Source organism: Dermacentor variabilis, chromosome 11, assembly GCF_050947875.1.
Source record: "Dermacentor variabilis isolate Ectoservices chromosome 11, ASM5094787v1, whole genome shotgun sequence".
Lineage (NCBI taxonomy): Eukaryota > Metazoa > Arthropoda > Arachnida > Ixodida > Ixodidae > Dermacentor > Dermacentor variabilis.
This window is the reverse complement of record NC_134578.1, coordinates 77,451,903-77,468,242: the sequence shown is the minus strand read 5'-3', so window position 1 is coordinate 77,468,242 and position 16,340 is coordinate 77,451,903. Positions and strand designations below refer to the sequence as shown.

At 47.4% G+C, this 16,340-nt stretch overlaps 1 protein-coding gene across 1 annotated transcript in view; it reads right to left on the bottom strand.

Annotated features, from left to right (window-relative positions):
* The window catches only part of LOC142563664 (uncharacterized), a 274,123-nt gene that overhangs the window by 183,736 nt on the left and 74,047 nt on the right, over positions 1–16,340 (bottom strand). The window lies entirely within an intron of this gene.

Below are 16,340 nucleotides of genomic sequence, written 5' to 3'. Positions count from 1 at the left end.
ATTTACGAAGTTCAGAATCTCGGAGCCACACGCATTGTGCGCCTCTTAAGTGCCGAATGCCATATTTATTTATGTCACGCAAAGTTTTTTTTTTTTATGCACAAAAAGCTGTCATCTTACGGACGTTGCTGCACTCCGTCTACATCGGCATTCTATCGTTACATTGTAGGTCACAAAGAGGTGTTTATTTACAGACTGAGAAACGCGATGGGAAACGCAAGCGCTTTAACAGGAAGCGATTCTGGTTGGCTATCTCTCCCTGGGTAAGGATGAGGGGAAATTGAATATGGAAAGAATAGCGGAGAGATAAAACAACAAAGACAGGAAAAATAAGTACAAGACGTGGGAAAAGTCCCTGAGAACTATAGTCTGTCTAATAGGGCCACTCTAACGCACGAACTTCAGGAGTGCCATGTCCGACTTGTGGTGTGACGATTGTAGAGGCCGGCGTTCCTGTTCCTTCCGCTAAAGTGGCCGGTCGTCAAGACGGACCGGCGCGGTCGCGGTTGACCGTATGTGAGTGCGTGCTTGTGTATGTGTGCGTGCGTGTGCGTGCGTGCGTGCGTGCGCTGCATCGTAATTCAAAGCGGGAGTGGAGCATTAGAATCAAACAGGGAGTTAGTTTGCACAAGTGGGACTCATCAGAGAGTGCAAATGGTGGCGGTACAGCCGCTGAAGAATGGAAGTATTCGAAAGCTACTCGAGAAACGTTGAGATTTTTGAGTAGTCACTATTCGACTCAAAGGCCGAACCAAACTCAACGGTTCTTCAATTCGTTACAAAAAGACGATTCAAACGTTCGCATATACCCCTCAAAACTAAAGCCTAGCTTATTGCGTTCCGCCGATATGGACTTGCATGCATTATTAAGCGCTATTCCGACGAGTGAGTGGGCGAGTGTCTATGTAGCCTTCGCTTCCGTGATAAATTACAAGTCTTGGTGGGGCTTGAGTGCTGAGGACTCAGGGCGCAGGAGAAGAAGCATACAATAGGCTAATGCGAACGCTTCGCAAGTGCTGGCGGTAGAGGTGAACGACCGCCTAAGCCGCTGTCTTAGGAAACGGAGAGATTAAGAGCAAATTACGGACGGCGCGTCTGCTCTAATCTTCGCGGCTGCGCGAAGTGAACTCACGCAGGGTGTCGATGTGTGAATAATTGACACTTTATCTCCTACGGAGGCGTCCGCCTCGGTCCTTAGTTGCAGAGGGAGGATTACCTTATGCACACGTTAGGCCACTGGATTTAAGGACGAACTTCGACAGGGGCCCAGGATTTCCACTGATGACACTAACGCGTCCCTTGCAGCGCATTGTTCCTGTAATGAGGCAACGCAGTTCAGCGTCCATGCGTGGTGGAACGTCAGTGTTGTAAGTGGGGTTGCTCGAATAGTTGAAACGTTCGATTAGTGAGTCAATATTAGCCTATTCGGTATGGCCTTTGAATGTAATAGTCACTAATCGTCAATACTAATAGTTTTCGTATAGCTTTCAAATATTTCAAATCACCACTTGTACACGAAAAAGTATCAAACTTGAGAAAGCAAACGACCGTTAGCTTTATGCTTGTGGTCCTAGCAGAAGAACAAAGATCACGGGAAGTTCGCTAGTAGATCTGTCCACGTCGATCAAAAACCTATATATTTCCGGCTATGCACTCGTCAGTCCAGTGAGTCCTGAGTATGCAAATAAACCAATTATTTATCACTAACACTGAATTCGTGCTTTTAAAGGAAGGCTTCCCAACCTGCACAATCGCGGCAGAAACTTGCAACAGCAGTGCGCGCGCTGAGGTGTGAAGAGAGTTCTATATCGGTGGTAAACACGACTCTCCGTTATTCGAAGCCTAATCAGGATCCGATTCGCACTTCATTTGGAGCGAAATGACTATTCGCACACGCCTAGTTGTAGGCGTCTCCTGCTCGAAGCGCACTTCTGAGGTGCTTGCCGTCTGAAGTGTGCTTCGACAACAGAGATTTGTTTCGTTGCCAAGGTGAGACTCGCGAGGCGTTATCGTTCTTCACTTTACAATTATTGGAGACTACTTTCGTGTAAGTTTTCGCTCACGCATGGTATCAAGAAAAGACATCACCAAGAGTTCTCGTCGGTTCCGCAGGGTTTCCCTTACATACGGAAGACTTACGCCGGGAACGAACTCCTGTTCAATCAGTAAGACTTCGTGGCGCTGTAGGAGACATGAAGGAACAAACGTTCGCATTGAAATAATGGAACGGAATGCTAAAGCGACGTCGCCAGTAAAAAGCACTCCGAGGAATTTCAGACGATACTGCTGTGCAAGGTTAGAACATCCCCTCACCTTCAAGTATTGCCACCATTAGCTGGGGTTAACATTATTAAAGGGTTGGAAAGGAAGTTTTAGTAATATTAGCCGTGAATATGTTGCCCTGCCAGAAATAACGGTACATTTAATTCGTATAGTTCAGATGCTTGTTCGCAGTCGTCACCAGTTCTTTGTCACAAGATACACCGCATAAAAACGCGGCACAAGGGGGCGCCCGTAAAATCCGCATTCCCACTCAACTACTGTAATCTAGCCGCGGGCCCCCGTGAAGCAATGCTATGACAATATTCTGCCGGGAAAATACTACCCAGTTTGATTCCTGCACATCATTCTTACCCTTTTTATTCTACCGGTATTAATATTGCTCTCTTAATACCGGTAGAATCTCTCTTACATCCCTGCCTTTCCTGAACTCTCCTCTCTCTCTATATATATATATATATATATTGCTCTCTTTGTGTTCCGTTATCTAACCACAAATTATGGGCCATCTGGTGCACTTGAGCAACGTTTTTCATATCTGTATTGTTCTGAGCGAATTTCCTCACCCGCCTAGAAATGGGACGTAACAAAAATAAACCAAGTTCTAAAAGAGTAACTAGGCGCCTTTGATGGCATCCTGTAGGATTTATGTCGTTCTCATTTTTTCTTGTCTAGGCTTGCTCTTCATCCTTTCTATCGTGCTCATGATGCATTGCTTTTTCTGCTATCCACAGAAACGCTAAGTTTTTCATATAATGAACGTTCAGGCAAGTTTTCGATAGCCCATGTTATAGGTTGAACATTAGCGCTTTAAGAAACTCTTACAGCTAAACTTGATCAAAGACGCGGCTCTGTCATTGACACAGCCGAAAGCCAGCCGGCACTCGTTGCAGTTTAATAAACGAGAGAGAGAGAGAGAGAGAGAGAGAGAAGGAAAGGCAGGGAGGTTAACCAGACTGAGTCCAGTTTGCTACCCTACACGTGGGGAGGGGACTGGGGAGTGAAAGAGAGAGCAAACAAGAGTCTATAGCGCAATTGCACATGCACTAAATTAGGTGTAGGATGTCTATAGTCGAGCATTAAAGTTTGTTGCCTTCAGGTAGCGAAGAAGCGCTCGAACTGATTTCTGGGCTAATGATACAGGATGCTGAACGATAGCACCCTGTACAAATATATGCCTCCGAAAAAAGGCACTCGTCTCACAAACATCAAAGTTAAGCTCTGGCAGCTGATGACCGGCGACTGATTCAAATACGAGAAAGAGACCGATGCAGAAAGACCAAAGGGCAGGCAAAAAAAAAAAGAGGTGCCCCAAGAATAAGACATCACACATATGAAGCACAGCTTGCCTTAACTTAAGCAGTCGGGGAGCGCAATTTATTGGTGCAGCGTGCACACCCAATCACCGCGCAAATTACCAGCACGTGTGTACTCTCACTCGGTCAAAAAAAAACTAAAAAAATACAGAACTTTAAACGAAGCACAGAGTAAAGCACCTCGCTGTAGCTGCTACATGGAGGCGACTGTACGCATTCCGAAGAAAGCGGAAATAGATTGACGAAAGTTGACACGAGCCGTGACGGCGCAACCGCGCTCTCGCTGAAGCACTCGAGGCGCTCGCACGAGGCCGTGAGCTTGGGTCCTCTGTCACTTAATAAAGCGATGGTCTTACAACACGTGACCATTCCTTTTCTTTCTTTCTTTCTTTCTTTCTTTCTTTCTTTCTTTCTTTCTTTCTTTCTTTCTTTCTTTGGGTCCTTGTCCCAGAAATCAATATCACCTTCACCATAGTCACTATTAACTGGCTGAAGAATTAAGCGGTCCACAGAAAACAACTACCAAATATGTTTGATGCTTTGCTCGAACCAGTTCCGGCATGCTCGACGTGTTGAATGCCGTGCCATCGTCGCTGTATCGTCGCTGTCTTTCCGTTGTCGTCGCCCTCGTTGCCGTTGCTTTCGAGCCACCTATCTGTGCTTTAGATGACGCCGCCTTCGTACGGGTTGTCGTGTACAGATATTCTATATAATGAATGCTCTTTTTTGACATATTCGCGTTCAATGCTTAATTAAATCGCGAATCACAGTCAACGCGTCCTAGAAGCCAAGCGCATTAGGCAATAGTGTATCGGTCGAGAGATCACAGAAAAAGCTTTCTAGTTAAGAGAGTAGGGCCAAATCAAAAGTCGCCATTTCGCCCGAAAGACGAAGCGTCGACTTCTTTAGCAAATTATTAGACAGAATTGTAAGGAGAGTAGTTCTATCGGCCGCACAAAACTGTAAACATTTGCTCACTAACTAAACTGGCGAGCATGACGTCACGCGTGCGCAATGAAACATGGACACATCTCACTCGATGACCGCCGAAACTCGCTGTCATAAACGCTGGTGTGAGGAAACGCGGTCGCAGCAGCGAGCTAACTGACCTTCGTGCTGGATCTCGCTTCAACGCGAACAAAGGGGCGAGAACACTACGCACACTACGCTATCGGCGCTAGGCGCACTATGACCCCTTCGCGTTCAAGAGACGGCATACGCAGCCGCCGCCGGTGTAGAACGCACCCTTCCCCCTCCCTCCCCCCCAGTGCATTGCTTGCGCGCGATGGAACCCGGCGCACCTCCCGCCTTCCTGTCTTGCGTGTCTTGCGCGTGCGAGGTGGAGCCAGTATCCTATAGGTACACCGTGACACGCATTCGCTCGCGCCTACCGCGCGACCACGATGTTATCGCATCTAGACTTTACACGAAATACCTCCGACGACGACAGCGGAAGTGCGCTTTGTGTGTCCATACAATTGCAACGCAGTAATAACGCCTGGCTTGTGCGTGCTTACTTGAAGACCACGAAGGCATATCACCGCACTTAAGGTTGGTAATGTCACCGACTGGTAGGTTACGAATGCGAAAAAACTCTTATCCCTTTTTCTTTCTTTTTTGTCGTCTGGAGCCAAATTATAATCAGTGTCAATGTTCTTGTAACCTGTCGTGGTAGCGTAGGTACTACGGGGCTGCGCTGCTAAGTTCGAGCTCGCGGGATCAATTCCTGGCCACGGCGGCCGCATTTCGATGGGTGCAAAATGCCCAAAAAAAGCCCGTTTACCACGGATTGCGCGCACGTTAAGGAATCACCGGCGGTCAAATTTAATCCAGAGTCCCCATTACGACGTGCCTCATAATTATATCTTGGTTTCGGCGCGTAAAATCTCAGGGTTTAACTTTTAGTTTTCTTGCAAGCTCACGGCAAGAATGTCATCAAATCACTTCCATATTGTTTCACACAAATCTTGCTTCATATCTAAGATAAGTATTCTGCGTAATCGCTAACGAATTCACCTTGAAAGGGTTTGAGGACAACGTGCAATATAAGAGAAATTACTTTTTATACATGCAGAAGAAACGCCTTTAGCAACGAGATACAAAACGTGTCAGCGCTCAGTAATTTTGACTGGTAAACATGTTTCGTAGATTTCGGTTCCATGTACAGCCAAAAGTATTGCTAGCACGAAACGAGGGAGTGATTTCATATGCACTCAAGACAAACACGCGCACAAATTTCTGAGATATCTTTAACAACAACAACAACAAAAAGAACGCGGGTTGTGTAAAATAGGACACACACTCTTGTCACGCTGAGCGTTGCTGCGGGACTCCCGGCGGTGCTGAATCTCATCGACGTTGACTAGCACGGTCTGACGAAGTTTCCGCGGCAATCGGCTTTTTTCTTTCTTTACTCAACATAGTTCCGAGTGAACGTGTTCTTGCCAGGCGCGCGCAGGACTCACGCTGTGCGTTGACCTGGCAGTATACAGCCTGTTTGAGTGTTCGAGGCTGTCGAAAGCAAACGGGCGGGCGTGGTCGAGGCAGCCGGGCTACAGGTCGGGTTATTGTAAATTGTTACCCTGCGTAATGCGACATTCGTCCCGGACATCTGAGCTGACAATGCTTCTTTTGAGACCCTTGAGTTCACCAGAAAGGTTTCTGCGTAAACACTGCTTTGTGCCAAAACGAATCCGTAACCCAGTTTTTTTATTACCAGCGGCTATAGGAACAATGCCTGATGACTAGTATACTCATTAAGGTAACGACTGCTCAATTGAGCTGCCTTGTTTTTGTGAATAAGAGGCAAATGTCTGCTTTCCAGAGCAAGGCGCATTTCAGAGCAGTGTTACCGACGGGTTATCTTAAGGAAACATATTGAGTGCAAGATTATCACGCACGTTTCTCTTTTGAACTCTCTTCGATTGTTGCGCAGTGCTGATATTTCGTGTTTTCGTTCTTCAGTGTGACTAGAACGCGCTGCGGCCTTTAGCGATTTGGTTTTTGCATTGAACAATTTTTCCAGGGCGGCCCTTTGTACAACAAACATCTCTTTTTAGCGACGACAGATACCTCCAACTGAAGATACAGTAGCAAATGATAACATTCGGCAGTTCGGCGGGATTTTCAGTGTACGTGAGCAAAGCGCGCAGCCAACGTTACTGCTTAACTTGCTTGACAATTGTTGCTGGTTTGCAAAAGCGTTGTGCACCGCGGTGAAGCAAAGTGGTGGGCCGGGACTGTATCGTACTTTGATGACCTACAGCTATTTCGAAGCCCTGCACGCAAGCCTAAAGCGCGCGCAGTGCATAGATGTAGAAAATCAATCCCTTGCGTTTTGAACCCTGATTCGAGAGGGCCCTGGTTTCAATGGACACAAAATAAAACAGGAAGCGTTGGTCCCGAGTGCTGCAGATAGGGGTGTTTGCTGCGTACTGTAGGATAAAGGATAGACACCTTGATGCATGCTATAACAAGCGAAAGACACTCTATTTTGCGAAATAAGGCCTGTCAAAAAATTTAAAAAAAAAGGGTTACGTGAGCGAACAGTGGTGGCACCACGGGCAGCTGATAAGGTATCGCCTGCCAAACGTAGAGGAGCCGGTGGCTGTTTCTCAAAGGGGAGTGGAGGGGGGGGGGGGTAGAATTGTTGTTTTTGATGAACTGGGTTGTGTAGTGTGATATACGCAGTGTTACTTTTTATGTACGATGGAAGTTCAACTCATCTTTGGGGTTGCGCTGTTGTTCAAGTTTGCAAAAACTGCAACGTATGTCCTGCTTTTGTGTAGCAACAATAAAGAACAGTTAGATGTCTATTGAGGGGCCCTTCGCGACAGTCTTATATTTATCATCATTATCTCTGTGGTTACTCTTGCTTAGATTAGTCTGATTTTTGTGTTATACAGTGAGAAATGGAGCAATCATGTAACCTTTTAAACTAGCTCGCTCAAACGCAACTCCTCTTTAATGTAGCACAGCGAGAACACAGCTGTAAAATATCTTGTATCGTCGACTATTCCTCTGGATATTTCTCGTTGCCTTCGTATCGCTTCGATTATTAGCAGGTCGCTGGCTGTACACATATGTACTGTGAGACAACTGTACGCCGCAGGTTTTTATTATTTTTTTTACTTCCCCTAGATCAGTGCGCATTTCTGTTCACCTCGGCACGCCCCATCAAATAAAAGGTGCTGCGTCTGGACCGAAAGTTTTGAACGTGCGACCACTTAGAATTACTGCTCGAAACATACCAGCGCCAAGAAAATAATATACATTATTTTGAACAGCACTAAAGGCAGCACCACACAAAGCAAAAGTCATGAAGCGGCTGTGTCTGTATCGTGTTGTCCTTGCGATGTCTGCTTTTTTGCGCCGTTAAGAAGAATGCTTAGTAAATCACCCAAGCTTGCCCAGCTGCAAGTCCTTTCACAAGAAAATTACCACTAATAAACAAGAGTAAAAGTATAACGCACGAGTAAGCGTTGACACGGTTACTGACAGCAAGCAACACCCAAGTGGATTGACTTCTCGCGAAGGCGTATTACAAGGCTTCGGCAACGGCTTGAAAATGTCCTAGAGTGCGCCGAACACAGCTCTGTATTTAATATCTTATCGAGTTTCTTCTACGCGTTTCACAATTTATTTCCTAAAAGTTCAATCTCGACGCGATGTGTAGTGTTCGTAAGCAGCTTAACGTTCTACTTGCTCCCTCGGCAAGGGCGAGCTCCAGTCACCGCGAATTACCGAATTACCTTTTCTTCTTATGGGATGAGCAGTTACGAAGCCCCGAATACAGACGCTGTCAAAATCTACTGCTTCGCGCCGAGCTTGAACGTGCGGGAACCACCACGCATCCTCAAATGTTGCGTCTTTTCTGGCTTACCGAGAGTCACCTAAAGGTAACAAAGGGGAAGAGTGGGCGCTTCGCTAAGTGCCCTTTGCTGACGCACCTCGTGGTAACTTTCCTGTCTAGGATAGGATAGGAATAAACTTTATTTGTCGAACGGTGGGCCGCTAATATGTCTCATAGGTACGGACAAATTCAAGGTTTTTCTTTCTCACGTGGAAGCCTTACCTTGGGAGCTCGTATGCGAGTACGCTACGAACGTAGATTTTTTTTTCGCCATTTAATGCTATGAATTTGACGAGTTTTGTTGAAATTAATATATAGAGAAAGGTAAAATCGAGCGAATGTAGCAAGCAGATTTCTTAGCATCTGTCAGTGTAGGATACAGTTGCATCACATATGTTTTTTTTTTCAGTCGCAAATTTAAGAAAAGCTCAAGCGTCACGTTTACAACTGTGGATTTCGGTAATCAAAGCTACATCACGATTTTTTTGCAAATTACACTATTAGGAACCTCAATATTCACAAATTGATGCAATATACCGCTGTGCAATATACCACTTCTTTATGAGCAGGACTCTTCTAAAGCCGTCATAAATATTCCAAAAATTCATTTAGGCTGTCAGCTAATGCAGGATATTTGTGCTCTTCATATACTGTAACAAATGCAATTTACAGAAGTGCCATACTGTGCTTTGGTGCAGAGCTACGGAAGTCTTAAAAATTGTTCTTGTTTTCATTTTAGGCTGTTTTGTAAATTGAATATTTTTTCGCAAAGACTGAAGCCCTATTGTAACTTCTTTTTACGTGGGACAGACTCTCAATTTCACACTTACACAATGCAAAAAATTATATTCACACTGGTTGAACTGTGGTCCAATGAGAACACGTCTGCATTTTACATCTGTTTCAACAGAAAAATTCAAGTTGTCCTCGAGATAAAGCCTCTCATATGAAATGGGCGCATGTTCACAAAAATCACTTACGCTATATTTATTCGTAAGAAAAAATTGCAGCCGATCTTTCTGCCTAAGATATCGTTAGCGAAGGCCGACCGAATGATAAAAAAAAACTTTTACGAACGAAAAGATTTCTGAATTCGGCCCCAATTGGCCAGCCATTTTATGCCAGTGACATACGCTGGTCCTCCGAATATGGCCGGATCTTATTTTCGCGGAGCGCTTCAGCGTGCGAAGCGCCTTGTAAATTAATGCGGGCCTCCAAGGGATTGTCCTTACTCCGCCCTCCTCCTTTCCTGTAATCTAAGCCCTCTATGCTGTCCTTATCTGCTGCACCACCACACCTATTTGGTTTTTTACTTTCTGTCCGGCCACCATGCATTCGCGATAAGCGCTGCCGTAGCGCTTTTCCTACCCAAACGCACGCTCTTTCTTATTCTTATCTTGCGCGGTATCCTGGTATACCGTTATTGTCAGCGCACTCGAAAGAAAAATTAAGCCGCAAACGAGGACCCTCGCGCTCATCGTACTTTGTGTTCCAAGCGCTGGTCCCTACGGGTATCTCGACAGACCACGACGACAGGGACGGTTTGTCGTAACTGTGGTGATTGTGCAGCTTCCGCGGGAACGCTTATCTTTATCGCCATTCGCGAAAACGTCGGAAAGGGAACGGAATACTATGGGAGTGAGGAGGTGTGGAATAAGTAAACTCGTGCTGTGAAATTAAAGCGCACGCGGCCAACAGCCGCAACGGCGAGGGGATCCTTCGGGGGAAACCGCCACACGACGAGCTTAACGCGTTCAACATGCACTGCCGCGGGAAGTGCGTAATGAAAAAAAAAAACGAAAAAAAAAACCGAAGCGTTGTGAGGACAAGGGCGCAATTCCGGACACCGGCGGGTGCGCCCGAAATAGTGCGACCCGCCCAGCCTGGCGTTGGGACCGTAGAGGGGGTCGGGGAGGGGAGGTGAAACCTATATTGTGTGTTCTTTTTCGCTGCTGCTGTTGTGGTGGTCCCTGTTGTTGTGAGAAGACGAACTGCACCGGTTCTGTTTCCCATCGTGAAGCCATTCGGTCGGTGAATTCACAAGCCCTGCTCCTACAATCAAGCCTGCCCGTACATGCAGCTCCGTTTAAAATTTACGCGCCACGTTTATGCAAATGTGAAGCGGTGATAATGAGCAATACTTGCGAGTTGCGCGAAAATCGGGCGGAAAACGTTAAATTAGTGCACCGCCCATGTGGAGCTCCTTAAGTATACACTCCGAATCCACTAATGATCAAGACTCTTCAGAGAAGCGGTGTCGTGCCACTTCAGTTCTTTGTGGAGCTCACCTCACAAGCCATGTGTGATCAAGGGTCTCAAAAGAAACCAAGCCACCTTACTGCTCCGCATTCGCACGGGCTCTGCTCGTACCCCTGCGTGGAAGTATAAGACTGGCCTGGCGTTATCACCATTATGTTCAACGTGTGGTGTGTGCGGTGACATAGAACATTACCTAATGTGCTGTATTGTGTATAACGCGGAAAGAAGGGTGTTATTCGGGTCCCTCAAGAACACAGGACTTCCTCACAGCTCTCTTCAGGACATTGTTTTCCCGCGCGGGAACCGATTGTGTAGGAAGGAGGTCTCTCGCCTTCTGTTAAATTACCTACAGGACACGGATTTGGCTTCCACATGGTGAACTGAGGAGTGACCATTTGTAATTGGGAGGTCTGTGTCTGATTATGTGGTTTATTTATTTTAGGTGTCGCTACGGTGGAGCAATTGCCAGCAGCAACAGCAAGGCTAATCCCCACGAGTAGCCTACAACAACTCAACTCAACTCAACAACTCAACACTCCACCAATCGCGCTGTCATCCGTTTGCTTATCGTACAGCAATGCATTCTACTGCTGCTTCACATTTCCGCGCGAATAACTTTGGCACAAGCCGTTTTGCAGCGTGACGTGCGGTAACTAAACCTGAGGAGCATTTCCTGTTTCCGCGGCGAACTGCCGGTATACGGTTCTCGCCTTTTGACTCCTTCTAGCATAACCAGGATGGAGACCGACCCCTATAGCTACGCTTGGTCGGCCTTGCTTGCTGTTCGTAAACGCATTCGAAGTGACGTCGTGGACGTGAGAGCAGGTGGGCGCAGGTGATAGTCTCTTCGCACGTGCATACGCTTTGCAATAATGTTAGTTGCGAGTCAGCACGATGTCCTGTATTTTTTTTTTTCCTTCCCGGTGCCTTTGCCGTTTTTGCTGCCCCGTCTAGGTGTTCAACCAGTGCCAACTTGCCCAAATGTCGCTTCCCTTGCCGAAATCTGATGTTTATTTCATACTAAATCGATTGTTACATGCTATGGGGCCCTTGGTTACATTAGAGACCATAGAGTATCGCACCGAAAAGGCGTTGGATTCCGATTTGATGCCCGAACTGTGGCGCGTCTTTCTTGGGTTTGCGAAGCTTTTATTCTCAGGAAACCGCAGGAGTTGTCCTTGTGTAAATCTAGGAAATCAGTTCCCCGGAACTCCGCTTGCTGGATGAAGTTTGATGAAAGCGGACAATTGCCCGTTGACGCGCTAGTAGAGCGACGTGAGAAAGCAAACCCATGCGGTTTTCAAAAAAAAAAAAGAGAGAAAAAAAGCTTAGAACATGATAGAAAACAAGGAAAGAAGTCATCCCGATTCGGGGACATGGAACCAAGGGCCAACACCTTTCCGGAGCGGTCGCTCTACCATCTACCACCTGAGCTTCGAACCATACGCTGGATGACAGTCGTTCCTTTTTGCATCCATCTATTATTTCGTGGAAGTGTTCTTCCGTTGGTCCGCGACCGGTGCGCCTTTTTCAATACTGTAGAGAGCCGATACCCTTCTCTCCTTTATTGCTACTAGCGCATCGGCATGGAGACGATTCCGTCCACTATAGCGTGCACCGGCGAGTGTCACAACAGTGCGGCGTGCCGGAGTGACGGCTGAATTGACGGTGGGGAGCGGCATGGGGGCAGGGGTAAGGAGCCGTACAGAACGGAACCGATACGCTGACACGTAGTGACAGGCCATTAGCGTGCCGGCCAGATGGGCGTCCCTCGGAACTCGGCTCGGCGTCTCCCATTGAAAGTGTCGTCGCTGTCATGGCGGCGAGCGGGTCATTGCTGTCTGTTTTGTCCGCTCATTTTTCCCAGTCAGGCGCGGCCGGCGTTGAAAGCCTTTCGGTGCAGTGTTTCGGCACGCGTCAGCTGTCCAGGGCGTGTCGGTTTGCCTACCATTTGGTTGTTGGCCCTATGGCGGAGCACGACGTTAATCGGAACATCGTGCCGAGGATGGATGGATGGGTGGATGGATGTTATGAGCGTCCCCCGTTGGAACGGGGGCGGTGGGTTGCGCCCCCAAACTCCTGTTATTATACGGATTAATGACCTACCTCGGTTTAAAAAAGAAACGAACCGCGATGCCTTCTCATAACCAAATTTTCTGACCCCCTATGGTGAACTGTGAGCAGGCATGGTGACGCGCGCCACCTAGCAACGGGAACGCGGGCTCAGCGACCGGTGCCCGGCAGTAATTTTAGGAGGAATACGAAACTGGTAAGGCAGCAGCGTGAAAGGAAGGGTACCTGAGGAATAAGCGTTGTAACCTGCAGTGCGTTCACCATACAGAAAGATACGCGTTCTTTTTTCTTCTGTCTCAATTTAGGTTCAAGGCACCTAAATTTCGTTTTGCTTTTGTTCCTGCTCCCTGAAATGGGCTATACCGGTTCGCGAACAGGTTTCACGAAATTGACTTATTCATTACTTTATTTCGGTTTGCATTTCCTTCTGGCTGGGGCATCTGTCAAGAATGTCAGTCGGGTTCCGACTAAGCTGCGGCCTACATACCAGTTCTATTACGGCTTTCGCTGCCGATTATGTCCAATAAACTGAACAAGAGGCTTAATAGTTCGGTCTTATGCCGCGTATTTGCATATTCAACTGCCATCAGGAAAATGACAATGCCCAAATGCTTCGGGTTATTTGTACAGCGTTGAGTCGCTCTTGGGCTCATTGACAAATAAGAAGCACGTTTTATTATCCTCGAAGCGCATAAACAATCCACCTTGCGGGCAGACCACTTCCCTGCAGTTCATTTATGTGCTGTATGCAGCATTCGGGGTCCGAATGAAGCGCATGGCACCAGCGGTTCCTGCTAAGAACGAAGCAAAGCAATCACTGCTACTCATTTTGTGCAAGTCGCTGCTTGTGCAATGCATAAAATTTGGAAGGGTCCCTACTCCCCCGTTGAGCGTTATGATCTCCTTGTTCTCTGTCTGTAACACCAGCGTCACGTTGAAGCTGTCTAGTTTCAGGAATTATACTGTCACGATTATTTAGGGAAAAGTGAAGCATATATGCGCGGGCGGAAATGGGGCGCTTACAACACAGGGAAACAAGAGGAACGAACCGGACAAAAAAAAAAAAAAAAGCAGCGCCTTCTGCGTCCGCGCCTTGTGTGCGATCCTCTTTTGGAACCGTGAGTGCCGACCAACTTGCATAGTTTTTTCGTTGATCAAACGAATCGTAAATGTTCGATTTACACCTTCAAAAGGAGTAGCAGCCGAGAAACATACCTGCCGTTATGGAAATAAAAAAAATCCTTAAGCTAAAGGGGGACCGTATACAAACAAAAAAAGAAAAGCTCTTACGATACAACTGCATCGTAAGCAAAATTCCAGCCAGTCCTGACGCGGGACTCATTATTAGGGAATGCTACGGACCAGTAACAATGAACACAGCCAAACGAAAAGCTTGATGAATCCTGTCCCTGTTCCAGCGTGAGACCGGATATCTGTGGTACGCAGAGAGTGTGCGAGATCCGAAGGCTTCTTTTTACGTAATCCCAAAGCTCAACGCTTCGGTTGCACATGCCCCGAGCGGATGCAATTCCCGCCCGGGATTCTGCACTTCTCTCGATGATTGGACCAGAACAGCCCCCTGTCGGAAGCACAGCCCGAGTGCCCTCTTTTGCACCCGACGGGCCCAGCGGTGGGACTGCACTCCCGAGAGGACGCTTCCCCGCATATAGCGTTGTGGATCGCCAAGAGCACTTAGGCCCACCCGCTCTCGTAACGCGAGACTACGCAACCACTCTAAGCCAGGCACCGATTTGTTCTCTTCTAGTCTGTAGTTGCTCGCAGCTGCAGCGTCTTCTCTTACAGCTGGATCTGTTGTGTGCAAAATAGGTTTATATCGATTCCTTTTTTTTTTTTTTTACGTCCTTCGACAGAGTCCCTCCTAATGTATTGGGCACTCTACACCGGTGTCCGCCAACCGGACGGCTAAATCAGGTTTTGCTGTATTCAATTTGTACTTGCCTTCCTTTTTTTTTTTGAAACTCTCCTAACAGAATCTTCCGCTGTAGCGAACACTATCCCGGCGTCCGTGGTGAATGCAAATGTGAACGGAGAAAGAGCAGCTGTCTGGAATAAATCAGAAACCCCAAAACAACTAACCCTGCTAACATCATTGTTGCTAGCTATACTCAGAATACGTTGAATTCGTACTCAACCGCTCGCGCTTGAACGGCAGGGTGTGAAATCACAAAATACAGTGCCAGAAAGTCAAGGTATTCTTGAAAAAAATTTGCAGGTCGAACGCACACTTTTGAATCTTTGCGAGGCGAAGCAATCGCGAGGCAGCCAACGAAATTCTATAAATGTTGCCCATTTCATCGCTGCGTCTTCGGCGCGAAGGTCACTAGTATACGCGTTTGTGCGTTCACGCACCCGTAATAGGCAACGTGACAACTCTTATATTAGCATCTAACTTATTCCTTTGTTTTTATGCCTGAAATATAGCGGCCGCTTTTCATCCGATGGTCGTGGCTATGGTGTTGGGCTGCTGAGCACGAGGTCGCGGGATCGAATCCCGGCCACGGCGGCTGCATTACGATGGGGGCGAAATGCGAAAACACCCGTGTGCTTAGATTTAGGTGCACGTTAAAGAACCCCAGGTGGTCAAAATTTCCGGAGTCCTCCACTACGGCGTGCCTCATAATCAGAAAGTGGTTTTGGCACGTAAAACCCCAAATATTATTATATTATTATCATCCAATGGTCCGTTGTGGTTACGCGCCGTAGTATGAAAATACTAATCGCATTCAGCACGCTGCAATCATCTGATAGAACCAGTCGGCGTTTGCACGGCAAAGTGTACGTGCAATGATGACTTAATGGTTAGAGCTCGCGGTCTACTGGGCTGCGTGCCAAGGTTTACATCCCGGCGCCGAACGCGCGTCTTGAGTGTCACAAGAAACCTGCCCGGCAATAACCCGTCACTAGCGACCGACCAACCAACTGACAAGACCGACCTACCCCAGGCGCAACGACGGAACGGTTGGCAAATAAGACAGCTCCGCTTTAGTGCAAAGAAAATTCGGGTCGGAAGGAAGGAAGGAAGGAAAAAGTAGAGAAGGAAAGGCAGGGAGGTTAACCAGTTTAGCGTAACCGGCTTGCTACCCTACACATGGGAGAGGGATGGGTGCGATGAAAGATGGGGAAGGGGGAGAGAGAGAGAGAGCACATAGCACAGCACACAAACATCGTCCGGTAGAGTCTATCAATCTGGCATTGTACGTGATAACACTGTCAGAGCCGCTTGTCCAATCCCGTCTCTTTCAAAAACTGAAGTAGTCCCTTCGTCGCCTTCACCTGCGATGTCTTCTGTCGGCGGCATGTGAAAATCGTGTCGAGGGACAATGGTCTAGTGTCAAGATGCGCTAGAACGGATGCCAGGGACTGTCGCTGAACATTATATTCAGGACAGTCGCACAGAATGTGTTGCAGCGTCTCCTCGCAAAGACAGGCATTGCAGAGAGCGTTGTCGGCCATTCCAATGCGGAATGAGTAAGAATTCGTGAAAGCCACCCATAACCATAACCGATAAAGCAGAGTCGCCTCGCTTCGGCGGAGTCCAG